Genomic DNA, 27729 nt, shown 5'->3' with positions numbered 1-27729 from the left:
GCCAGGGTCATGTTTGAACCCGCCACCTCCAGTATATGGGCCAGCGCCCTACTCCTTTGAGCCACAGGCATTACCTTAGAATTGATATTCTGTCATTTTCATAAAATAGAGAATTAGAAATGTAATAAAGTAGAAGATGACTCAGAGTATCATTGTGCAAATCTGGAACAGGAAGAGCACACTGACAATTTAATGAAGAAAGTGAAATTTAAGGGAAAGGACAGTCACAGGATCCAGACCCAACTTGCACAGCTAAAAAAAGTTCAGGATAGAAAAATACACAGGAATGCTAAGATTCGTTATGATGAAATTGGGGATACAAAATGTCATATACAAACTTCTATTATATTTCTACTTTATAAATTTTTTTTTTTGACAGAGCCTCAAGCTGTCCCCCTTGGTAGAGTGCTGTGGCATCACAGCTTATAGCAACCTCCAACTCCTGGGCTCAAGCGAGTCTCCTGCCTCAGCCTCCCAAGTAGCTAGGACCACAGGCACCCACCACAACTCCTGGCTATTTTTTGGTGGCAGCCATCATTGTTGTTGTTTGGCAGGCCTGGACTGGATTCGAACCCGCCACCTTAGGTGTATGTGGCTGGTGCCTTAGCCACTTGAGCCACAGGCTCTGATCCTCTACTTTATAAATTTCTATAAAATGTCTATTATATGCTACTATTATTTCCAGTTCTCTCAATGAAGGCTTAAGCAAAGCTTTCATTTGCAGAAAGAGCTGAGAGAAAAGAGAGACTGACCCTCATCGTAAGGATGAAAGGTGGCTAGGAATTTGATCAGGACTTTAAAAAGTCATTAAGGAAAATGTAACTTCAAGTTTCTGTTGTTCCTATTTACAGATAAACATGGAGCACTAAATTCATCACTGTGAATTGACATGTCTCTGTTTGGGAGAAATTCCTATGTAACCCATCCGAAGGTAATGCAAAATTGTGCTCATACCCAGCAGAAGTCTGTGTGATGAAGGGCTGAACTATTCAGCACAAGAGAAAGCCGCTCGCCGTCACCACAAGCTGGGTAAAGTGCTAACAGTATTTTAGTGTGACTTAGTCTTCACTTGCTCACAGGACTCAAACCCAGGAAATAAAGTAGAGGTAAAGCATGCTAAATGGATTATTTCAGGAGGTTTCAGACCCCAACAAGATATATGTTTGCACTGATGTGGAAAAGAGAGACTCAACACAAACACTGAAGGAACAGGGCAGGGCCGATGGCTGTCAGTAGTTATGAGATCTTTTGTGTGCTGTAATTCTGAGTGTTACTGTTCCATGGGAGGTATGGAGTGGAAAGACAGAAGCAGCATGGGAGTCAGATGGGCATAAGATACTCATATTAGTTGAGAAACACTGAGAAGCATTTGCGAGGGAAAGATAATGGACAGCACAAGGAGAGACTGACCTCACATCACTCTCCCACCCTAACCCAGCAGTACGCAGTCAACACTGGAAAATGGGTGTGAGAGGGTTTACCTGCTACCCACTCACTCAGAGTTCATATTACTACTCTTGGTTCTGTATACAGAAACAGTCACCCAGCCATAAAAGTAGGGATCCCAGACTATACAGAACTCTAAAGTAGATGTCTCTTTAGGATAATCAATAAGAGAAAATAATAGATAAAATATATTTTATAATTTTGCTTAGATTCAGAACATGGTAGGCTCCCCCCAATGCATGAATTTGAATGTGAGCAATATGTCAATGATATCTGGACAGGAAAAAAAAACAAAAAACTGGGTGTGGTCAAACATGATCACAAAGGCACCAATTGGAAAAAATACACTTCACAGAAAATCTTCTATCTTAACCATTTTTTTTTTTTTTATTAAGCAATCTTTACCAGACCTATAAGATACGTGGCAGGCAAACACTATGAGAACGTTAAGAGTTTCCATGTGGAGAGGAACAGTGCCTTCACTGGGTTTCTAGCTGTGTAATACATGAACTCTAGTGTCAGTGCTCAATGTCGGAATAACTATAATAACCTCCTCATCAGCTCCTCTGTGGTTTTCAACTTGCTTTTGTATTTGATCCATTTTAAAAGAAATTTTTCAGATTGGTGCTTTCTGCCTTTTACCTGCATAATCTTCTTTCCTATTGAAGACTCTTTTCAGGACGATGTTTTGTTTTCTTAAAAAATGATACTGTCGTTCAGAATGTGCTCCAGATTCCTGACATTGAATCTCAAAAAAACCTTACTTACCAGATCAGGAGACACAGGTTAAGATATAATTGACCCTTTTCAACTGGCTTTATGAGATTCTAACTCAGAGAATGGAAATGAAGGGGGAATTTTTTTAAAATAAAAATTAAGCTTGATATAGGAAGAAAAACCTCTTCCCAAGATTAGTAGCAAGGGTAATAAAAATATCAGAAAGCTGAAAGTCCCACAGAAAAAGGGATCTCACCAGGTTTTTGAAGTCACCGGATGATCCAGGAGTCCAAGCCTGTCCAAGCAAAACAGAAAACAGAGGTTTTAGTTTTCTGGTTAAAAAAATGGACAATAAAAAGTTATAATTCTACAGTATTATTGCCTCTAAACATAATGCATATTGAAAAAATACTTGAGGAATTAATGTTTCTAGATAACATACTTTTTTTTTAATTAAAGTATTTATTAAACCTCATATTGTGTCATAAAAACAAACAACCAAAGGAAATAGTCTAGCTCTCGGAAACAGTTTTCCAGTTACTCAAAATGACTATAATAATTCAGTTAATCCTCAAAGTTCTCAAAGAAGAATCTTATTAAATGTATTCAAAATTACTTAATATTTAAGATATATATTTAATTTTCTTTTGGGAAAAGCAGGCCCATTTAAAAAAAACTTGTCCTATTTTCAGATCTTTGTGACTATCAGACAGTAATTAGTTTTGACTTTGATCCATTTTGAAAAGTAAATCCATATTATCATGACAAAAATAAAAGGCTTCTCATTTTTAAATGATATGAAAATGCAGCACCTATTTTTTAAAGGTATTTGAAGTTCAAATGGAAAGCAGTATCTGAACAGTACAAATTCTCAGGGGAAGACCCCACACCTGCCTGGGATGTAAAGGTTTTATAAATGTTGTCTTCTGTAAAGGCGACGGCAAACATTGTGAGGACTTCAGCAAATACGCCTGCCTGCCTCTGTGTTTGAGTAGAAATATTGAACCTCTAACCATTATTATTATAAAATAAAGGAGATTATTTTTAAGACATTTGATAGCAGCCCTTTCCTTTTGCCTCGGGGATCAAGTTTGAAATTACATATGGTATGAGTATTAAAACATGTATCTTTCTTTCAAAGAGAACGGAGAACACAATAAATGTGAAAGGGAATTAACACTGTTGTGTGTGGGTTTATGTGTGTATATGAGTATGTGTCCGCATCTTATTGTTGGGAAATTTAAATTTGGCTATTTCTATCTGGCTAGATTCATCTCCATAACATTGGACCCCTACTAAATTGTAACAAATCACCCGAAGTTAAGCCACGGAAACTCCTCTAATCTGATGGTGGTGGCTCATGCCTATAATCCCAGCACTTTGGGAGGCTGAGCAGGAGGATGGCTGATGGCCAGGAGTTTCAGATCAGTCTAGGCAATATAGCAAGATTGAGTCTATATGAAAATATAAGAAAAATTAGCTGGGGATGATAGGGAATGTTAGTAGTCCCAGCTATTCAGGAGGCTGTGGTAGGAGTATTGCTAGAGCCCAGGAGATCAAGGGCACAGTGAGCTATACTGATGCCATTGTATTGCAGCCTGGGCAGCAAAGTAAGATCCTGTTTCTAACATGTTAAAAAAAAGAAATACCTCCTTAACTAGAGCCTAGAACATTAACTAGAGCCTAGAATCATTTGAGAAAATCCATAGTTAACTTCTGAAAAACATGCATCATTAAAGAAATAACAATTTTAAAAAAAACCTGTTTCCCATGTGAAGAGCAAGTGATAGAGATCTTGCTATACTGTGAAGCAACTTCTTTAATTCCCTAGCGCAGATTCAAAGGCATAAAGTAGATCTACACCCTGGAGGCCTCTGCGCCTGGATCTCAGTTCTGCTTGTGATGGCCATAGAGAATATCTGGTGTATTTTATTATTATGTTTTTAAGTTATTTATATAAACTGCAAAAGAATCTTGCCAAAGTACAAATGCATGTAAGTGCAAAAATCACCACAAAGTGAAACATCACCTAATGGCTACCCAGAGCAAGAACTTGCACGTGGTTAAACCAGAGAATCCTATGGCTTGTTCTGTCGCAGAATGTATGAAAATATGCAGATGCATTTTCAGGGACTTGTAGCTGCATTAATTTCACATGTTTATCACAATTTGGTATGGCATACTGATTACGTGGAGCCAGAGAGGGACAATCCTTTGAATGCATCATGTAATGGTATTGAATATACTGTGTACTGTAACCTCAATAAACTATTAATTATACATATGTTGATGTTTCCAGATTTTGTCAGTCTGTAGTTTTATGTTACTTTAGTTTCAAACTTTATGTCACTGTAACCGTATTCTATATATTCTTCCGTGCCTACTTTCTTTCCCTTAACATCTTAACTTCATTCATCTTGGTGCTTGTAACTGTGTTAAGTACTGCATTAGACGAAAATTCCACAATTTATATATTAAATCCATTATTTGCAGATATGCAGATTATTTCCACTTATGAGTTATTATAAATCATTCTACAATAAGAATACTTTTATATATGTATTATAAGTACATATTGTGTACTTTTATGTATGTATTAAATATTAAATATAATACAAGGAGTATAATTACTAAGTCAGAAAATGTGCCTACATTCTACTTTGGTGAATAATTCAAACAGTGTGTGAGCATTGCCATCATTGTACAATCTTATCAGAAATTATTCATATTTTGCTTAATTTAACCATCACCTCACTGTGTAGTGAAATATTATTGTACTTTTAATTCACATGTCTTTGATTAAAAATATGTTTTAGTGAATTTCCATGTATTATCAGTCACATTTATATATTCAAGGTTCTTTTCAATATTTTTTAAAATCTTAGGTTAACACGAAGGTACAAATGTCTGGGTTACATTGCTTTCCTTTCTAAGGTAAAGTTCAAGTTGTAATTGAGCCCTCTGTGCAGGGGGTATGCTGTATACTCTTACATCACATACATTAGGTAAAAACCTTCCTATCCACCTTCTTCCTTCCCTTGTTCTCCTCCTCCCTCTCCCTCACTTGAATGTACCCGTGCTCTTCTTTCTTTTAGTCATTAGTTGTTTATGCATTGGTTTCATAATTAGTATTGAGTATATGTAATACTTGCTTTTCCATTCTTGTAATTCTTCACTAAGAAGAATGTGTTTCAACTCCATCCAGGCAAATACAAAAGATGTAAAATCTCCATCCTTTTATGTGGCTGAATAGTATTCCATGGTATACATATTTCATAGCTAGTTAATCCATTCCTGGGTGAGCACCTGGGTTGCTTCCACATCTTGGCGATTTTGAATTGAGTGCAATAAACATTCTATTCAAATGTCCTTGTGGTAAAATGAGTTTTTCTTTTTTTTTCTTTCTTTTCTTTTCAGTAGATACCTAGTAATGGGATTGCAGGACCAAATGGAAGGTCTATTTTTAGTTCTTTGAGAATGTTCCATATTTCCTTCCATAGAAGTTGTATTTGTTTGCAACCCACCAGCAGTGCAAAAGTGTTCCCTTCTTTCTATATCCATGCAGGCATCTGCAGCCTTGGGACTTTTGTGATGTGGGCTGTGAGTTTTCTTTTCTTACTAATTTGTAGAAGTTCTTTATGTTTTCTAGTTTGAGTATTTTGTTGGTTATGTATTATAAAAATTTGTTTCTCAATCCTTGACTGCGTACCAAGTAATCTTGTAAAAACCATATACATAAGTCATAGGAAAGTCTTGAGACAGACTGTGTTATGGTCCATTATTTCATTTTCAAGAAATACAGTTGACACTGTCCTTTCTGATTCACCTGTGCAAGTTTCAACTTGCTCAGTTTATGGTTCTTACTGGGAAGACTTCATTTGATTCCATCTAAGGCGATTTTACATTTCTTGATTTTTATGCATCTCAAAACTTTCATAATGACCCCATTAAAATAACTCAACTGTATTTTCTTTTAAATTTATTATCTATATTCATGTTATATGCGATAATGACCGTTATATATTCCATTCAAATATTTGAACTTAAAAATTTCTGTTTATATCTATACCTATGTTTGTGTATGTATGTAGGTAAGCACGTATGTGTGTACACGCAAGTGCACCTATATCTGGTATTATTTTACCCATCTAGATGATCAGGACAATACTGAATATAAGTGGTGGTACTGAGTGACCCTGTTTGATCTCCAGAGGAATAATTGTGATATTTGTTGTAGGGATCAGTAGAATTTTTTTTTTACCATAATGAGAAAGGATACTTCTATATGTATTTACTGAGAGTGTCAATTATAATGGTTTTTATTATTCATTACATTATTTTAATAATTATATAATTATGTATGTTTTCTTTCATTTATCACCCTTAAATTACATTTTTCTAAAAATTTATTGTATTCAAATTTTAACGTTTTTAAAAAGTGATCTCTAACATCCTCTCAATATCTTTTCAATGTCTTTAGGATTGGCAGACTTAACTTTTCAATCCTGACATTAATTATTCTTAATTCCTCTCTTTTTTTACTTAATTAGTTGCATCAGTATAGACCACTTTATCACTTTATTCAAATGAGCGATTGTGCTGATGTAGATCCTCTCTATTATACAAAGTATAATACATGGTATTTTTCACTATATTACCTTCTGATATTTAATAGTTCTCTTCTTTCATAGCTGATACAAACATGATGTTTTCTCCCTAATATTTTGTGACAGACATATATTGATTTTCTTCCTTTTTACTTTCTGATATGTATACTTAAAATACAGTTTTCATTATTAACAATGTCTTTAATCATGGAACACAGCATTTTAATTTGTATTTATCTCTAAATATTTCAAGTCATATTTTAACTCAAGTTATTCAAAAATGTGTATTTTTCTATTCTGAATTTCCTCATATCTGAAGATTTTTCTAGCTCAAATCAATGTGTGCACAAAGTATATACTCTATCTTATGTCAATACTCTATGTCAGGGTTTTTCAACCTTTTTATCTCACAGCACACTTGAACCTATAATTAAACTTCCACAGTACACACAAATTATGTTGCTCAAAAAAATAAAAATAAAAAAGGAATATACTTACTGTGCTGTGAACTTTTAAAAAATAATTTAATGATTTTTAAAAATTTTCTCAGCACACCAAAGATCCTCTCATGACCATGACACACAGGTTGAGAATCACTGCTCTATGTTCTGAAACTTGCTTTATGATTCCTCATTGGGTCAATTTTTATGTTACCAGGGATGAGGAACCCATGGCTTTGGAGCCACGTGTGGCCTTCTAAATCATTCAGTGCAGTCTTCTGACTAAACCTAAATTTTAAAGAACAAAGCTGCTTAAAAAAGGGATTTGTTCTGTGAAATTTGGACTTCGTCTATGGGCTACACTTAGGGATCTGGAGGGCCATAGACATTTGAAAATAAATATTCTGTAATTGCCTGTATTGTTTTAGACACATAAATTACTTTAAATGTGTTGATCATCTTTTTGTTCTTTCAAATAATAGAAGATGTGTATTGTAATATCCAACCATACTTTAATGTTTGTCTCTTTTTTCCTTTAAGCTCCATGAGTTTTCTTATATATCTTAGGCTATGTTAATAAAGACAGAATGTATTATACAAGGTATCAATGTAGCAAAAACATTGTACTCTATTGTCCTAAAATACATGCATACAAAAAATTACGATTTTTATATCTATTTATTCAGTGGAAATTATCATCTTATAAAGTATTTCCATTTTATCTATAGTAATAGTTTTGTTTCTAGGTTGATTTTGTTTGAAATTAATAGCATTGAACCAGTATTTTCATTGATTTTTCAAAAAGAAAAGAGCAAATTTTTTGTAGAAATAAATACATATTAAAATAACTATAATATCTATGTTCTCACAAGTGGAAACTACCAGCTCCTCCATGGAGATTCAAAGAAGGCTTTAAATGGAGTGTGAATACATTTTCCAAACAAGAAAGAGGCATATGCAGTAACATAAATGGCCACACATTCTGTGTGGCTAGAGCCTGAGGCTTGAGATAGAAACAGATATGACCAACATTTAATTTTCTCAGCACCATTTATTGAATGTGGCTTCTTTTCCCCAGTGTATGTTGTTTGTTTTGCTGGATCAGTTGTCTACAGGTAGAGGGTCTCATATCTGGGGTCTCTGTTCTCTTCCATTGGTCTATGCCTCTATGTTTGTGCTAATACCGTGCTATTTTGGTTACTGTAGCCTTGTAGTATAGTTTGACACCTAATAAGGTGATGATTCTAGATTTGATCTTTTTGCTTAAGATTGTTTTGGCTATTGGGGCTCCTTTCTAGTTCTAAATGAAACATAAAATTATTTTATGTGAAACAGACATTGATATTTTGACAGGGATTATATGGAATCTATAAATCACTTTGGGTACTATAGCTATTTTAACAAGGTTTATTTCAGTGATCCACAAGCATGATAGGTTTTTCCATTTATTTGTGTCATGTTTTTTTTTTTTTTCACCCCTCAGAATATCCTAGTTCTCTTTGTAGAGATCTTTCACCTCCTTGGTTAAATATATTTCTAGGTATTTTATTTTCTTTGTAGCTACTGTGAATGGTATTGAGTCTTTGGTTTCACTCTCAGCTTGACTGTTTTTGGTCAGTAAGAATGCTATTGAGTTATGTAGAAGAATAGCCTAAGATATATTAGAAAATTCATGGAGCTTACAGGAAAAAAGAGACAAACATTAAAGTATGGTTAGATGTTACAATACACATCTTCTATTATTTGAAAGAACAAAAAGATGATCAACACATTTAAAGTAATTTATGTATCTACAACAATATAGGCAATTACAGAATATTTATTTTCAAATGTCTATGGTCCTCAGATCCCTAAGTGTAGCCCACGGACGAAATCCAAATTTCACAGAACAAATCCCTTTTTCAAGCAGCTTTGTTCTACCCTCAGTAGAGTGTCATGACATCATATCTCACAGCAACTTCAAACTCTTGGGCCCAAGCAATTCTCTTGCTTCAGCCATCCCAGTAGCTGGTACTATAGGCACTCGCCACAACAACTAACTATTTTATTTTGTTTGTTTGTTTAGCAGGCTTTGGCCAGGTTCGAACCTACCAACCCTTGAACATGTGGCCAGCACCCTAACCATTAAGTTACGGGCACCCAAATGATTCCCATTTTTATATGTTTAGCTAAATAATTTATCTTTTCCTTTCAGTTAAATGTTTGGGAACCCTCTGTTCCCACATATCTTTATTTTGACTTTCCATTCCCCCTGCAAAGGATCATGATCAATGTACTCTCAGGGGGTGTTTGCAAAATTAATAAGTATGGATAAAAAAAGTGAATGTCTTAGTAAATAAAACAGTTTTATGTGAATGGAAAATCACTTGCCAAATGCATATTTCAGATCCTTCAGAGGAAGTAGCTGAGTTTGTGTTCTGACTTTACTGCTTTTGAGTTTCGTTAATTTATATAATTTCCCTAACCTTCAGTTTCCTCATCTATATGTAGGAAATCTTAATGCCTAGCTATAAATACCTAACTCAGGATTATCATAAAATTTAAATGTTACCCCCATAAAGAAATATAGGACAGTACGTGTACCCAAGTGAGGGCTCACTATGTTTAGATAACATAGTGTCTGACCTTCCTGAGGGCCCATTTTCTGGTACCATAGACCACGATCTATTCCTTGACACTATCTGTATAGCCAGCTATGCACGGTCCATGTCCTCCTCTTTTCCCAAAGGAATGATCTTTAACTGAAAGAGAGGAAAACACCACATTTGCGGCCCTAGACCTCAAATCTTACTTCTTTGTACCAAAAATATCAATCACTAAATATACATATGAGGATTTTTCTAACTGGATAAATTTGTCCTACATAAAATTAAGAATGGGTTTGTTGACTTCTGTTCAGAGCTCAAACACATCTTGAGTTTTTATCCAAAATTACCAAATATAAGCTGTTAGAGAAATAGGTGTAGGTATACATATTTTAATATATGTATTTTTATTTCTTAATATATATATGCACATTCTTTCTCTCTCATCGCTACTCCTTGCAGTAATAGTGACCATACATAACCAACAATTGGGTGGGTACACTGGCCTATGCCTCTAACCCTAGTACTTTGGAAGGCTGAGGGGAGAGGATCACTGAGGTCAGGAATTTGAGCCCAGCCAGAGCAACACAGTGAGACTTCAACTCTCAAAAAAAAAAAAAAAAAATGAAGAAGAAGAGGAAAATAGAAAAATTAGCCAGGTGTGGTTTTACATGCCTATATTCCAAGCTATTCGGTAGGGTAAGACAGGAAGATGCCTTGAGCGTGGGAGTTAGTGGTTTCAGTGAGCTATGATGATGCCATAGCAGTCTAGCCCAGGCAACAGAGATAGACCCTATGGCAATAAAAAAAAAAAAAAAAAAAAAAAACAAGAAAAGTAACAAATGATCTATTTCAGTAGGTGCTAAATATATAAATAAGTAAAAAAAAATAATAATAAAGCAAGTTTTAGCAACATAACTACTATGAGGCATATAGGAAATCTTGTGAGATAACCATAGTTTCCCTCATCTAAGGTCAGTACGTTGAAAAGGACTATGACGCCCACTGGCTACACAAACAGGAAACAGAATTAACCTGCAAAGTCTCTGATTCAACCAACCAACTAGAAACCTTGGGGGAGTTACTCAATCTCTTAAACATTTAACAATCAAGCAGCTACTGAATTATGAAGACGCTATCCTTATAATCTCTAAAGAAAATTGGATTGGTCAAGTATTTAGAATATGGAAAAATAACTTAATTTAAAAAATCATCTAGATACCTTCTTTGTTTATTGGTCCTGGGAATGGAGGCCCATTCCCTGTCTATGGTAAACATATCTGGCTTTGTAACCTTCCTTAGGCTGTAAACCTATTGTTCTCCTCCTAAATAAACTTTTGATTCATGCTTGCCTTCCTTAAAAGTCAATATATATGTAAAATAACTAGAAGAAAGGAAACTTAAACTAACACTCAGATATTTTTTAAAGCACCAGACACACTTGTACTTTTCCTTGAGCTATAATTTTAATATGAAATAGATCATGTGGCTATTCCTTAGATGCAACTTGAGAACAAAGTATCCTTAAAGGTCTCGTGTGATGCTAAATATAAACTTATTGACAAGGATGAATTCAGTACTTCTGACCAGTTTTCTGTAAGCTGTTTCCTAGAAGTAAAATGAAGTCTTCATTCCCCCCTGAAGAGGGGAGTAGGGAAAAGATGACTCCCTTTCTCTTTCTTCCACCAAAATGACAAGAAGGTGAAACTGGAATTTGGAAAACATCACCCTGTTCATTTTCCATCTCCTTACTCAGATCCCCACCCAAATTGTTTTGGCTGGACCTACCTTCCTTCATGATCTTTGGCTAAAAAGCTATAAAGAACACGCACAGACGATAAAGTGACGTCCCACGACATCACACAGCCCAGGGAAAATGGGCATCCTTTAGCTAGAGTTTTTTTTTCTGATTTCTCCATTATGGCAGGGCCAATGAGTATTTTCCTTCCACTCCATTGCTATGATTTTCATCCTTTCACATATTGCAATTACTCAAAAAATATAATGAAAGATTTAGCTGTTTTGTTCTCCTGAACATAGTTTCTGAAGATTCTGAACTCAAGAGAAGACAGTGTCTACTGTTGTTGATCCTAACCAGTCTCTATGACCTTGTATGGTCTGGCCCTCTGCCTATTCTTGCCTCAGTTCTTTTTCATTTCTGTACTTCAGCCACACTGGACCTTTTTAAATTCCTAAAGTTTTTCTGCACCCCCTCCCATCATGCTTTTGCATATGGTAGAGTGAGGCAGTCAAATGCTGGAATGCCTCTCTTAAGTTATATTCCCCTGCATTGCAATCAGGGATGAAAACTGTAAAAAGACAAACATTTTCATTCAAAAGTATGATGCGTAAGCTCAAGTCAGCTCCCACCACTTAGTCACAACACAAACTGGACTTAGGTTAGAGACCAAGAGAGAAACTTTGATCACAACAAACAGGGCCGTAACAATAAACAAGTAAAACAAAATGGAGGTCCTTATTATAAAGAAAATACAGGGGGTGCCAAACAAATGTTTAGGCATTTTAAGAGATGTTATCCATGTATAACTTTTTGAAGTTGAATCGAATTACAGTTGCACTGTGTAGGATGATGTTTGCAGTGCCTCTTTTAACTGGAAATGGTGAACGTGATTTTGTATTCACCTTTGCTGTCAGTAAATATTAAGTATTACAGTTTTAATACTTTTTTTTCCTTTCTTAAAATGTGTATACATTTTTAACATGATCTACATGTCTTTTTCATTGGTTTGCAAATTAAAAAAAAAAAAAAGAGCTTTTATATAGGATCCAATGCAGTGGCTCATGCCTATAATCCTAGCACCATGGGAGGCCAAGGACTGCATGAAGCCAGGATTTCAAGACTAGCCAAAAGACCCTGTCTCAAAACAAACAAACAAACAAACAAAAAAAAAAAACGTAAAAAATAATTAGCTTAGTGTGCTGGTGGTACATCTGTATTATTAAATACACAAAAGTCTGAGGAGGGAGCATTGCTTGAGCCCAGGAATTGGAAGTTGCAGTGAACTGTAGTCATACTACTGCACTCTGGCCTGAGTAACTGACTGAGGCTCTGTCCCTAAAATAAATAAATAAACTTAAGGAAAAGTATTAAAGATACCAATGATCTTATGAGAAACCAAGTTGGCTCAGGATATCTAAGAGAAACTCTGCAATGCTTAGAAATATGTCAGTCTGGCCAAAACAATGAAAATATGAAGGAAAAATTAAAAAGAACAGCTCAATCTAGAAGAAGGGAAAAATTGTTCTTAGGAGGCAGGTTGTTATCTTATAATGTAAACTCAACGTCCGCAACACGAAAGAGAAATCATGCCCAGGTCAAACAGTCTTTTTTAAAGGGTTTCAGAAAAGAAAGAAAAGAGATTTTAATTGTTACTACATCAGAAAGTTAATTGTGTCCAAATATAACCAAAGGAGGGAGGCAAAGTCTCAGAGACTAGATTTTGGGGGAAAAAACACACATCCAGGTCTAGCAGAGGAGACAATCTGTAGACAGAGTAATTAGCACAATTAAGAAATTACCTCTTCAGGACTCACATTGTTACACTATATTTTATCTGGAAATCTGTACAGACTTGAGAGGAAAACACCAAAAATATCTATGGAGAATTCTTAAAATTTCATACAGTGAATGTAATAAACTTGTACCCACTACACTGGCATAATTTATAATAGAATGTTACTTAACCACTGGAAAATCTAGATGCTGGATGGGAAGTGGAATGAGGGCAGCACAGGAATGAAGCATCGCAGATGTGAGAGTCCAGTGGCCATAACACACGCATCCCGCCTGAGTTACGCGCTTGGCAGGACTCTGCATCCCAAGCAGGATTATTCAACTTCCGGATGTGAAGATCGGCAAGACTGGTTACAAAGGTACTTTGTTTTGTTGACACATCTAGCACTCATTCTCTTTTTAACTGTCACAAGAAAAGAGCTAGAGGACTATGTGTCCAAAACACATGCCTGGACCACAAAGCAAAGGAGAAATACAAGGAAACAGAACATTCTTAACCTCTACATAGTACTAGGCCTGTATGTCTTAGAAAAGGTTTACCAAGTTAAACAGTTAAAAACTCAGCTCAGCCTCCTAGAAAGTTATAAGGAAAAGAAAGCAGGAAATAGAACACCACACCGAGTCCTCTCCTTTGCTGTAAAGAATGATGTTATAGAAACAGAGAGGTCTCTAGCATCTCAGAAAGAGTACAAGGTTTTTCAGGCCCGGAAAGGGGGGAAGGAACGTTCTGGTTTCCCCAGGCCACCTGAGCGCACAGGCTTCAAGACTCTCAAGAGCTTCTGTCCAGATTCATGATTTTCCAGATGAAATTCACCTGGGATTAAGAGAGAAACCCTTCTAAGGAAGTATGCTCCATAGGTTTACACGTTTCCATATCTGAAATCTGTGGCAGTACTTGGTGCAGCACAGAACTTAATACACCTGCTCATAAGAGTATGTGAGCCAGAGTATGTGAACCATATCATAAGACAGAATCCACATCCATTACAGCATCAGGGCTGGACACTAAGTAGTTTTGAATATTCCTTGGGGGGGGGGCACCTCAGGTTGTACCTGGTAACTGAGTCTGCCCTCATTACAACTTTCTAAACATAGCAATATAGTCTAAGAGTTTCCTAGACACTCTCTCAGAAAGGTATACACATGCAGGTGAATTTCCTCCAAGACATAGTCAATATAGTGTCATAACTAAGCTTGTGATGAAAAAGAACTTATGGGCATCCACAGGTCTTGGAATCCAGGCAACATGCATGGTTGAATGGCATCTTAGCAAAGCCGATCCCAGGACGGTTTTTCTGGAATATATCCTTTCCAGCAGTCACCACTGAATCTCTGGTTTACTGCTGCAGGATATTTGGTGGCTCTTTTTTCAAACATGGAGCACATTAAGTCAGTACTATACCCTTGTCTGTCTTATTAACTCTCTGTACTTAAAAAAAAAAAAAAAAAAAAGGAACTATCCCCAAAAGAATCTTTATATATTTACATGAATATCCACATTAGCATTGTTATTTATTTTTTCTTTTCTTGGTATTTAGGATATTTTTGTTTGTTTGTTTTAGAGACAGAGTCTCACTTTGTCATCCTAGTTAGAATACAGTGGTATGACTATAGCTCATGGTAACCTCAAACTCCTGTGCTCAAATGATCCTCCTACCTCAGACTCCTAAGTAGCTGGGACTATAGCCATCTAACACCACATGTTGCCAATTTTGCTAATTTTTATAGAGACAGGCCCTTACTCTTAGGCTGGTTACTAACTCCTTGCCTCAAATGATCCTCCCAGAATGCTAGGATTACAGGCATGTGCCATCTCTCCCAGCCATCATTGTTTTTAGTAACAATAAAAACAGAGCAATGATTCATACAAGCATTTAATAATTGTACCATATTCTATCAATGTGTTTCAGCTGTATGCATTACATAGATGATTCATAACTAAGGCTGTCAAAAGAAAGAAGACCCAAGATCATGTCCAGCATGATTGGATTTATTTCAAAAACCAAGGAAAACTAAACAATATTATTGTAAGGGTTACAAATTTAAACAATAAAAATTATAGAGAAAAGCAGAATATGGGAAGAAGCCCTTCTGAGGTGCTAAAGGAACTACTAATAATTTCAGGGAATGAGAGCCACTGAGGACGTCCACACTACTGGAGAATCAGAGCAGTAACCTGGCTGACTGGCTGAGCACAAAATAAGGGGAAAAAAAAAAAACCTTTGATTCTGGCCTGTGACTTTCTTGGACTTTTACATGGCAAGGTGATTTAATTTGGGGATTGAAATCAACCTCTAGAAATTTAATAATGGAAGAGGAAGAGTTCTACCATCCACATTTGGGGCTTTCTGTGATAAGAGACGTTGTCATCGTACAATACTGATAGTTACGAGGTTAGAATCTGTATTTGACAACATGACTGGAAACTGTTGAATATGCAACTCCCTTCATTATCTTCCCTCTAGTTTTCATGAGTGTCTTCACTAAAATAATACACCCAGCCTCCCAAGTCCCCTGATGCCAAGTCTGACAGAAGACAGTGACAGTATCCAGCTTAGCGCCCTCTGGACTGTTGCTGCTCCCAACGCCTGTCAGTCTTCGTATCTCAGGCCGTGTCTCTGCTGCTGCACTCAGCCTTGAGGGCTGACTCAGCCCTGCTAGGGAGGCCTTTGGTTGCTCAGCAGCACCAGTGATGAGCTTGGAAAGTTTAACTCAGCGATGGAGTGTGAAGCCTTTTGCCTATACCTTTAAAACCACATTTCGCAATAATCTTTATAATAAAACCAGCTATTTGACCTCCATTTGTCTGTCTCCTAAGTCTTAATTCCTAATTGATTTCACGTTCATGAGGAAAAGAACAGGGCATTATTTATTGATCCCCTGAACCCCAAGAGCAGTGCCTATAATAAAGCACTGGATGGCATTATCAGACATTTATTATTATCAATCATTGCTTAACGGCCTTAATTCCTTTCGTGACTTCATAACAGGACAATATTCTATATGGAATCTACAGAGTGTACACACCCCAGGGTCAGTGGAAAACATATGCTTTTTAATAATAAATCATTATTGTGTGCTCTAATTTTTTTTAAAGGAAGGAAAGCCTCAGGAAGGGATTTACATTAAGAGACTGACAGCTCATTTGGAAGCCTTACAGGGCAAAAGTTATGAGTACCATTATTAGGATAGCGATCAGGTTAGTAACTCTTCTTGCTTTCTTCCCACTCATCCATTAAATTAATAAGAAGAAAAACAGTAAGAACCTGAATTAGATGGGATTCAGCCAAGGTCAACTTCAAATAACTAGTAATCTTTCACTACGTATATTAAATAATAAAGGATGCTTGTATGTTGATCAATACGTGTGAAGCTACTAGCACAGTACTTCATAGGAAACAGCTCCAGGATTTTGGAGATGAGTATTTTAATTCATAATAACTATGAAAATCAACCATGGTAAAATTAATGTTTATCTGTTTTACTTAACATTACGTCCACTTTGCCAATGACTGGTAACACAAATCGCATAGTTTTTGCCAGTGTGTCAACCCCTATATTCCTCTCTGGTACAAATGTAATCAAAGGTGATGACTATTGATATGCTTTAAATTTATCCTAACCATTCAGGGGTCCTCAAACTACTGCCGGCAGGCCACATGCAGCCAGCTGAGGACATTTATCTGGCCCACCAGGTGTTTTTGCTGCCGCTGCCTGTCTTGCTTAGCAGCTGAGTCGTCCTGGGCCCACAGTCCAGCCTTCTAACGGTCTGAGGGACAGTGAACTGGCCCCCTGTTTAAAAAGTTTGAGGACCTCTGGCTTACATATTCTATGTATTTATTATTGAAATGTCCCAGAATAAAATATTGTGAATGGCAATCACAGATATGAAAAAAATGATGTTTTACATTTCTTTGATTATCAAACAAATAAAAAATATAACTAGAAATAAAGAGAATAAACTTCTATAGTACCATGAAATGGAGATGCTCAGGGCAGAGCCAGATTAATGAGCCACCAGTCAGCTTCACGTGCATTAACCATTAAGGTACATGAAAACATCACTGGGGGAAAAATCAGAAACATAAAGCCAGTTCATTTTGATCTTCCCATGTCACTTCTTATATAACTTCATGGAATGTTCATGGGTCCTCTCCTGCCACAGTCGACTAGTCCTTGAATGAAAATATAAAACAAAAACACTCATACCCACACAATAAAATAAACAAGTTCCTAGGTGCTGTTTTAAAATCCCCATTAAATAAATACTGAAGTTTTAAAAATCTTTTTACAGGGACAACACCTTACTAGATGTCTCAGGGTTATCACAGACATAGGTTCCCTTGGTCCATGACTTGAGCTTAAGGCTTATATTCTATTTGTTTATATTTTTTATTCTTGTCCAGGCTCAGAGACCTTCTTTAAAAATCAACTTTGACAGATACATTAGATTTAGCTGTGGTGCCACCAAGGAAAATCAAATACTGATAGTTACCAAAAGATTATGATTGATATTCTTAGGCTTGGCAACCTGCAATTTTTTTTTTTTTTTTTTTTAGTTCCAAGGTCATCTGTTACATAACAAACAAAATTGAATACGGATGTGAAACTCCATTCCAGTAACTGAGTTTTTGGCCTTGGGGAAATGAATTTAACATCAAAACTTTATTTAACTCATCTTTAAAATGGGAATGATGAATACGTGTTGTAAACTGCATTATTTCACCCCTAAAAAGTTGGGTTTGAAGTTCTAACCACCAGTACTTCAGAAAGCAACCTTATTTGGGAGTGGAAATTTTGCAGAGGTAATCAAGTTATAAAAGGACGTATTGCAATAGGATTTGTCCTCTATCCAATAGAACCAGGGTTCTTGTAAAAAGAACGCCAAATGAAGAACAGAGACACAAGGAAAACACCAGATAAAGACAAAAGGCAGAGACTGGAATGACATTTCTCCCAGTCCAGAAGTGCCAAAGATTGCCAGCAACTCCGCAGGAACTAGGAGAGAGGCATGAAACTAATGCTGGCTCCTTGCTCCCTGGCAGCCCACGGGAGGAGCCAGCCCTGCTGACACTTTGATTTCAGAGTCCAGCCTCCAGAAGGGGAGACAGTGAGTGGCTGCTGCTTAAGCCCCTTCCTTGGTAGCATTTTGTTAGGGCGGCACTAGCAGACTAACACACTACTCAAAAAGGTGAGATTTAAATAAAACGATTCACAAAGCACCAGGCATGTAAAAACTACACTTGATTTATTTTATTTCTATTTTTAGAAATTTATGAAAATATCCCAGTGGGGAGGCAGTTGAGAAGGCAGGAATTATAAAGGAGGTAAATCTCTTAACAGTCCTTGTGTGCTAATTGTTTGAATCCCCCCCATAAATGGCTTGGCAGAAGAGGAGGTTGGAACACTTAGCTAAATTGAAGTTTGGGGATTATCTGTGAATTTAAAGTATCCATGCCATTTTGGCCCCTATTAGCACAAGTAATTGAGAGGAAAATCTTGCCAGTTATGCTTCTCCATAAAGCTTAATGTGGGCTTCAATATTTAAGTAATTCATTAGCAGGCGTAAATGGTACCATGGAACACCATTAAAGGGCGTAAGAGGTAGTCTGCGACCTTCCTTCTAGAGATGAGCAAATTGAGGCCCTTGGAGGTTGTAATGAACTCAAGGTTATCCAGTTTACATTGAAAAAGCAGGCACTGGCTCGGCGCCTATGGCTCAACCGGCTAAGGCGCCAGCCATGTACACCTAAGGTGGCGGGTTCGAATCCCCAGCCCGGACCCGCCAAACAACAATGACGGCTGCAACCAAAAAATAGCCGGGCGTTGTGGCGGGCGCCTGTGGTCCCAGCTACTTGGGAGGCGGAGGCAGGAGACTCGCTTGAGCCCAGGAGTTGGAGGTTGCTGTGAGCTGTAATGCCACGGCACTCTACCCAGGGGGACAGCTTGAGGCCCTGTCTCAAAAAAAAAAAAAGAAAAAGCAGGCACTAGAATCCTTGTCTACCAATTTCCTTTCAAGATTCTGTGTTATTTTCAAAATTCTGTAGCACTTTTGTAACTATGAGAACCCCAACTCTGTCCGTGGAACTTTAAGGCCAAGGTTGGAGGTATTCGGATCTACAGAGAAGAAAATCACAATGTCAATTTAAAAAAAAAAAATCCTCAAAAGTTATACTTGAGAAAGGAAACAGCAGTGGGGACAGAGGTCAATTATTTTTACGCTAAAATTATTAGCTGTATAACACATTTAGAGAAATCTTTTTACATTGTTTAGAAGATCCATTAAATACGACCTGGTATGACCTTTCTAGGACAAATCATTAAAGCGCTAAATGGTATTTGGAAAGGCTGCTACCTCCGACTGAAGTCATTTGCATTATGTTATGAAACATGTAGGAGACTTTGCCCAGCAGGTTCACTGGGTAGCTGAACTTTGCCCCGCACATGATTTTGCAAATACAGAGCATACTCCTTCCCGGCTCAGCCACTAACCCTACTTCAATTAAAACAAGCTTCTCTCTTTCACCTCTGGTTTGCTCTGCTTTTAAGCATGCCTTGTAGGAAGAAATATTAGACTTTGAATACACAAACTTTGTTTTCATTGCGTTTGCTTTTTTCACTTTGGTTGATTACTTCATATTTTCAGTCTCTATAGGACATTTCCATGTTGCCTGCCCCAAGAATATTGAGGGGCCCAACTCAGAATCTCTTCCAAACAGAATCATTCAGTTTCATTTTGCAGCTCCATAGCCCAGAACCAGAACTTTTCAAAAGACACTCAATAACACCCAACAGGGTCCCCTCTGGACAACATATCAATTTGTATTATGAAGTGAATTATGGCCGTCCCCAACAGAGCTGGTAGAGTTAAGTGTCTGTCAGTGTTTCCATTATGTTTTGAGGGCTTCTTACTTGGCTCTTCGGGCTAAAGCATACACTGCCACACTAGGAAGTGACTGTTCCTGCGTTTAGTTTGACCATTTGAGAGCACTAGCACTCTTTTGTGTTTGCTTGTATCCATTTCAAAATAAAGTTTGGGTTTCTAAACAACAGTCTGCCAGAGTGATGGGGTATCAAAAATCATGTTTTGGTTTGATCTACATTTTCACTTTGGACATTACCAAGGCTTCAAAAACATTGGTATAGTGTGGCACAATCGTCCTCTGAAAATTATATGTGCAATTATTAAGCCTCTTTTTTTTTTTTTTTTTTAGTGGAAGGGACAATGTCTTGCTCTGTTACCCAGGTGATAGTGTCACAGTACAATCATAGCTCACTGTAACCTTGAACTTCTAGGCTCAAGTGATCCTCCCACTTCAGCCTCCCCACCAACTGGGACTACAGGTAATACCACCAAATCAAGCTTTTTTTTTTTTTTTTTCCTATTCTTTGTAGAGAAGGGCTTTACTATATTGTTCAGGGTGGTCTTAAACTCTTGGTCTCAAATGATCCTCCACAATTGCTGGGATTACTGACATGAGGCATTGTGCCTAGTTAGGATTCTAAATTTTAAATCCAGAGATCTCCATTTACAGCTTTGATGGCTGTGACTACAGCGTATTTAGGGACTGTTTTTGCCTCCCCTTTCCATTCCCCTATCATTACCTTGAACCTAGTTGAAAGATCTTATTTTCTGAGAAAGCTACTCTGACTCTCTCAAATGGACTCAGGGAATCTTCCCCAAACTCTCTTTGCACCTAACACTTGGATACAATATAGCAATTAGTATATTATACTATTTGTCTGTGTGTCTGTGTGTCTGTTTCTTTACCTAACTGTGCAAACTGAGGACAAGTACCACATCCTGTTTATCAGCAGAACACTATACATTTTAAATATGTTCAGTAACTATTGGTTAAATGAATGAATGAAAGGAAAGTGATGTTATATAAAATAGGTTTAGTGACAAGGGCACTGGGGGAATGAAAGTCTTTGAAAAATAAGGAATATTTTTAACATGATTCCCCGCTTCTACCATTTAACCTTCAAGAAGGCACAATTTTCCTATGCCCATAATGAACAATTTCCCAGGAAAGTGGTTGACTTGTACACTCTTCCTGGAAGAACATATGCAAGAGAATTTGTTGAGAAAATTACTGTTTAAGGAGCAAGGAGATGAAGTGTTTGTTCTGACTTAGTCACTGACTCGGTGACCCTCTTCAAGTTACTTAATAGCTCAGTGATTCCATCTCTCTGCAAATTGTGATAAATAATAGCAGTTTTTGTCTGCTTCAGAGGGACATCTGGAGAAAAAATGAGTTAGCATTTCTGAAACATTGTAATGAAAAAAACCTAAACTATGTATATTGCATGTTTTGAAATATTAAATATTATTTAAAGATCATCCTATAGCTAGTACATCCTGTATAATAAATCATTGCTGAAATTACATTAACCTAATCCAAAATACAATTGGAAGATCTGGTTCTTCTGCTTGTCATGAGCTTCTGGACTATACCCATTCTAAAAAGAAAAGAAATGAAAAGTAGATTGCTCAGTTGGTTCTGCATTTGGCATCTGGGGACAGTGCGTGAGACTGGTGTGAGGGATAAGTGTCATGTTCTACCTGAATCACCAAACATATTTTCAAGGAAAAGTCCTAAAAAAGAATTACAGATAATTTTAGAGGAACATAATTTTAGGAATAAATTTTTTTAAAACTATAAGTTTGCAAAGAGGTAAGGATGGTAAAGCTTCCAGTGTTTCTCAAAGGATCATCTTTGAACCATCCTCTTTGGTGTAACCTGGAGCATTTAAATGAAGAGTCATTGACCACAATTTGAATTTAAGGCATGAGGAATCTGGGGGAGATATCTAAGAATGTGTATGCTCAGCAAGATCTCCAGATGATGTCTAGGATGGTAGTCAAGTTAGAGAACAAGTGTGAGGAGCTTTGGGTTCAGGAGGCCAACTAAGAGTACTGGCCCAAGAATATCAGAGGGAAATTGAACTTCCTTGTCCAGAAAGAGTTGATAAACTCTTCTCGCCCTTTAAAAATCACTAAGTATGTTACCTTGTGTAGAATTTGTGAAGGAATTGGAAATTAATTAATCTTGTTTTAGGGAAAAAATGAGAAAGGCTGAACTTAAAAAAAAAGAATTAATAATTTGCTACATGTTACCATGAACCAGAGTTCATGGGTAAATTTTATTTATGGGAGAAGGGAGGGCTCCCTCTACAGACTCCTTGATTCTTTGTTCTGTGGATTCCTGGAGGCAACCTAGTCTGATTAAATTTAGCAGACATTCTGATATTTTTCTAATGGTTTGTCCTTCCAGCAACTGTGATGAAAAACAGGATAAAAATGTCTAAGTACAGTTATAATATGTCTCTATTGCTAATGGCTACAGCTGTATTGCTTTGTTTCTGTTAGTAAGAAAGTATACAGTCATCTAGAAATTTCAACAATTATATAAAATAATACAGAAGCAAATGGAAGACACTTGAATTTCTGATACAGCACAGCAATTAACCACTGTCACTTTGGTGAAAATTATTCTAGAGCTGTATAGAATAGATTCACTATTCCCTCTAATAGAATATGATTCCATTTATATAAAATTATACCAATGATTAAGTTTACATGTACTTACATATACAAACATTAAAATATACATGTTTTGTGTTGCATTGTGCCACATTGTTTTATAATTTGTTTTTCCATGTCAATGATACTTACAAATTTTTATAATCCTAAAATCCTGTGGTATCAAGTAGAGAATAAGTAGACCTGGATCAGAGCTTTGTCAGCTCTTTTATCTCCTTCATTCTCTTGAAGAAATGTGTCCTCCCCCTCATAAAACCGCTATATTCCTCTTATTTTCAGATCAAGAATACCTGGAGCCTTCCTCATTCTCTCAAAACCTCTCTGTCCCAATTTCGGCCTCAAACCACTTGTGCCAAAAATATTACAGGGAGAGACATGGGCTCTAACAGTGAGTCTTCAGGATCACAGAGTCCTGTGAGATGAATTAGCTTCTCATAAGCCAAGGTGTAGGAGGGATATCCAGAAAATATCTAACCGCTATTAGTACGATTTTTCGTATTATGTGGATGGAATCTCTCCAGACAGCACTATCTGGCTTTTCTCTCAGTCTTTTCTGGTAACATCTATCTAATCATTTCCTGGAGAGTTCTTTCTAAAACACTTGTTGCTTGAGGGTGGCGCCTGTGGCTCAAAGGAGTAGGGTGCCAGCTCCATATACCCAAGGTGGCAGGTTCAAACCCAGCCCCGGCCAAAAACTGCAAAAAAATTAAACAAAATAAAATAAAACATGATTGCTTTGGAGGCAAGAGAAGGCCAAGTAAGTTTGACATCTGACATTTCTTAAATTCTTACTATGTTTTAAGTGCATTGTATAGATTACTGAATTTTTACAACCACCATCTAAGATCAAAGCCATTTCTATCTAGATAGGAATACTCAGGGAAACAGCATCTCAAAACAGGTATGTAGAATGTTCACATAATTTATTTATAGTGGATCTGGTTGGAGAGTATAGGAATGGGCAACTGTTTAATTGGTACAGGGTTTTCCTTTGGGGTGATAGGAATGTTTTGGAGCTAGAGGGTGTTTGTGATTATTCTGTGAATGTATTTAATGTTGTTAAAGAGTTCATATGAAGATGGCTAATCATATGCTATGTGAATTGTACCTCAATGAAAAAAAAAAAAAAGTAGAGCAGGGAATTAAAGCCAGTAGGATGGTGGACACCACACTTTTAACTGTTACAAAATACTACCTCCCAGGTGGCTTTATTGGCTGTGTATTTTTCTAGAATAAATAGCATTAATAACTTTTTACTGCATGAGCTTCCAATGTCCTTGTCATGCTGATAAACCCATTAAATCTCCCACAAGATAAAGTGGTAGATAGGTATGGTCAGCAGTGTTTCTCAAATTACTTTTCTATGGACCTCATTTTACCTGGAGAATTTCTAAAAAAAAAAAAAAAATGTGTTTCATAAAACACTTTTATGAAATCACTGTTTTCTTCAAAGCAATGAAATGAATGTTCATTACAGAATTATTTTAACTTGGATGGTTTATTACAGAATTATTTTAACTTGGTATCAGGTATTATGATAAAGACTGGGCAGTTCACTGGCGTTATGACCATTTCCCTAGCAATTATTCCTGATAGAATAAATGTGCAAAGGAAAGGAATCAATGTCACCTTTGATTATTTATCTGAAAAAATTTAGTACTGTATTTACTCTTTAGTTACATTTCAGGCACAGGGCAGCTCTGCTATGCGCGCATCACACTACTGCAATTTCATGATCGACACAAAAGACGTCGGGGAATGGCCATTTGGCATCAACAACTGAAAGTGCTAACTTACAAGAGTTGAAAAAAAAAAATGATGCTTTATGTGAAGTTTGTTGGGTATTTTTTCTCAGTAGAGAAGACAAACCTTTTAGAAAAAAATTAGAGCAGGTGGAAATTTCAGAGCAATATTTTATTGTAAAATAATTATCTTTTCTCAAACCCAACTTGTAACCCAATCTTCCTATTCTGTTTCTTATATATTAGCTACTACAATTTCAGTTCATTCATAGAAATAATGTAGTATGTGGAATCAGTTAAAACCTGTCAAATATTAACTTTTGTGCTCTGGAACTCAGTTCCCCATCTAAATGTGGGTACAACTATATACAATGTTCCTAGAGAGTATATAAAATATAAATGTTAACCCACCCTTTTAAAAATGCTCATAGCTTCAAACCATCCTGCTCAACATAACCAACCATCTGACTCCCCTGCTTCCTGCCAGCCGTCTCTATTTGGCTTCACTTCTCTCTTTGCACATTTTGGAGCCGAAGTGAAGCCATTTCCTGGATGCTCTTACTAGAAACTTCTAATTTTGATCTCTTTGAGCCATAATTATTACCAACTTGGCAATGCCTACATTTGGACCGTCCCCACTGCCATTTTCCTCTGGTGAACCTCCAGCATTGCTGGGGAAGTCTCCAAATAATCCCACTTGAGTACTCTACAAACACCACCCATACCCTTGGGCTGTATTTGAACTACTTGGCTCTCATCTCAGAGTAAAAGTGGTAGAATGATGACAATAATAATAATAATCCTCAGACTTTCCTACACTGGACTTCATTTTTCCTCCTGAATGAAAACCACATCATTTCTTTTCTTATAAGAAAACAGATATCCGATGTAGGCTTTCTCGTTTCCATTAAATTGGCTTCTGTGTATTTTTACTCATGTTTATTTTTACTGAAAGGTACTGTGTCTCTTATGAAAGCAATGGGAAAACATGGGCCTTCTTATGTGTGAAGTCCACCTTGCAGCCACCTCTGATGGAGGCGGAAGGGGGCTGGGAGTAGGGAGGAGGAGGTAGACCTCGGCCTGCTCTGCCACACCAGGGGATTCCACAGAAGTAGCCCTTACAAAGCGATCTGAAAAAGCACCAGAAGTGTGACTGTGGCAGAGAAGCGGCATGTGGGTTCCAGGTTCATAGAAACTACAGAAGGCCCCAAATAGAGCTGTGCTGCCAACCAAAAGAAGGTGGACAGCGCTTAGCACGGAGAGGCACATGTGAAAATAGTGTAGCTCCCTTTCTCCCTTGCCCAAGCCTAGACAAACAACAAGGAAGGATGACAGGATGCGAGAAAGCGGGTGTCCCAGCACCTCTTCCTGTTCCCCTGTTACCACTCACTCCCGAGCCCTTCCCCACCACCGCCACCCATACGCAGAGCAACCAGAATGAGGCCGTCCTGGGCTCAGGCAAAAGGAAGATCTCGGTATCAAATATGAGGTTGAAGTTTTAAAATAGTCTAAACTAATTTTTAGTAAGAATAATAAATGTTAATAAAAAGAGCATGAAAAGTGATAAGATCCCCTAATGTGATGAAGGCAGTCAGCATACTACCCAGTAAGAAAAGGGGCTACTCAGAACGTGGCAGGTGTTTACTGGGGGGGGGGGGGGATATATATGTATGTATATTATTATATACCTTTTATATCTTTAGGATTTCAGACATCAGCAAATCAATTTTGATGACCCCCACAGCAAAAGAATTTTCAAAAATAAATGCGTTAGTCTGTTTTGTACTGCTATGATTTTAATAAATTATAGCTGGGTAATTTATTAAAACAGAGGTTTATTTGGCACATGGTTCCGCAGAATGTACAGGAAGCGCCTGCTTCTGGGGAGTGCTTCAAGGAGCTTCTCATCAAGGCAGAAGGCGAAGGGGGAACAGGCACGTCTCATGTGAGAGAGGGGACAGGAGAGGGAGGAGGAGGAGGACTCCCAGGCTCCTTTAAACAACCAGCTCTCACAGGAACTAATAAAGCAAGAACTTAGTATCATTAGGAAGGCACCAAAACATTCATGAGGGATCAGTCTCCAAGGCTCAAACATCTCCCATCACCCATCACATCTCCCATCTCTCACCCACCCTGGGGATCAGCTTCAACACGAGATTTGCAGGGGGCAAGTTTAGATAAACTATATCAGTGACCTTTCTTTTAATTTCTGTCTTTTAAGAAGCAAGTGCCTTGTTCCTTTTTCTTAGTCATTACACGTATATCCCTAGTCTGATTCTCTGACCCTGTAGTAATATGTTGGGCACTCCAGACCGGTATTGGAGCAGCATTTGTTATTAAAGTATAATGTTTGTGTAGAGTTGGTAAAGAGGCACAGACGAATTCAAAATTTTCTCCCTCCTGCACTGGTTTTGTAGTCTTAGTCTGTCCTCCAGAAGCCCCCACAACTCAGTGATTAATGGGTTAATACTAGGACACCAGGGGAACTTCTACATCACTGCCCCACTGAGTGGACTTCTGTTGGGTCAGCACCAGAACCATATTAATTTTGAATCTTGAATATAAACTCAGTCTGTAGAATATAAATCAGAACACACGGCAGACATCCTCAAATAGTCAATATCTGTCTTCAGTGACGAATTGTTACCTTGCCACTGAATCTCCTTTTGACAAATATGCTCCGGTCTTTCTGGACTTTCAGATATTTTCTTCTTTTCTTCTTCTCTAACATGGGGTTTTATGTTTGCTCATGATAAACTCCCAATATTGCCTGCTTTACTAGACTTCCAAGACTGTCTACCACAGACGTCCCAGATAACGGATTTTCCCTCTGAGCTGAAGTTTCCTTAAGTGTATTAAAAAGAATCTTCTTATGAAGTATCTGCCCTATTTCTGTGGGTAATCTGAGTCCTAGATTTTAGTCCCACCAAGCTTTTCCTCTGTTTTTATGTCACATACCCCAAAATACATATTTCCCCCCATTGGAAAAATTCATACATCTTATTGAAACTACTTAGTATGTAAGATCTATGATAAATGGGAAAACCCTAGTGTTTCAGACAAGATTTAAAGTCCAAGCAATAGAATAGCATTTCCTGGCTGACTGTGGG

General features: G+C 37.2%; 1 protein-coding gene across 13 annotated transcripts in view; it reads right to left on the bottom strand.

Annotated features, from left to right (window-relative positions):
* Positions 1–27729, bottom strand: part of PTPRD (protein tyrosine phosphatase, receptor type D) — a 2156277-nt gene that overhangs the window by 1319787 nt on the left and 808761 nt on the right. For all 13 annotated transcript variants that reach the window (XM_023508432.1, XM_023508444.1, XM_012813956.2 and 10 more), the window contains one exon: positions 2420–2458. The gene's annotated coding sequence lies outside the window, so the exon portion shown is untranslated. The remainder of the gene's footprint in view (positions 1–2419; positions 2459–27729) is intronic.

The sequence above is a fragment of the Otolemur garnettii genome, unplaced genomic scaffold (assembly GCF_000181295.1).
Source record: "Otolemur garnettii isolate 467f Iridium unplaced genomic scaffold, OtoGar3 scaffold00006, whole genome shotgun sequence".
Lineage (NCBI taxonomy): Eukaryota > Metazoa > Chordata > Mammalia > Primates > Galagidae > Otolemur > Otolemur garnettii.
Note: the sequence above shows the minus strand (reverse complement) of the source record. Positions and strands in the feature narration are given on the sequence as shown.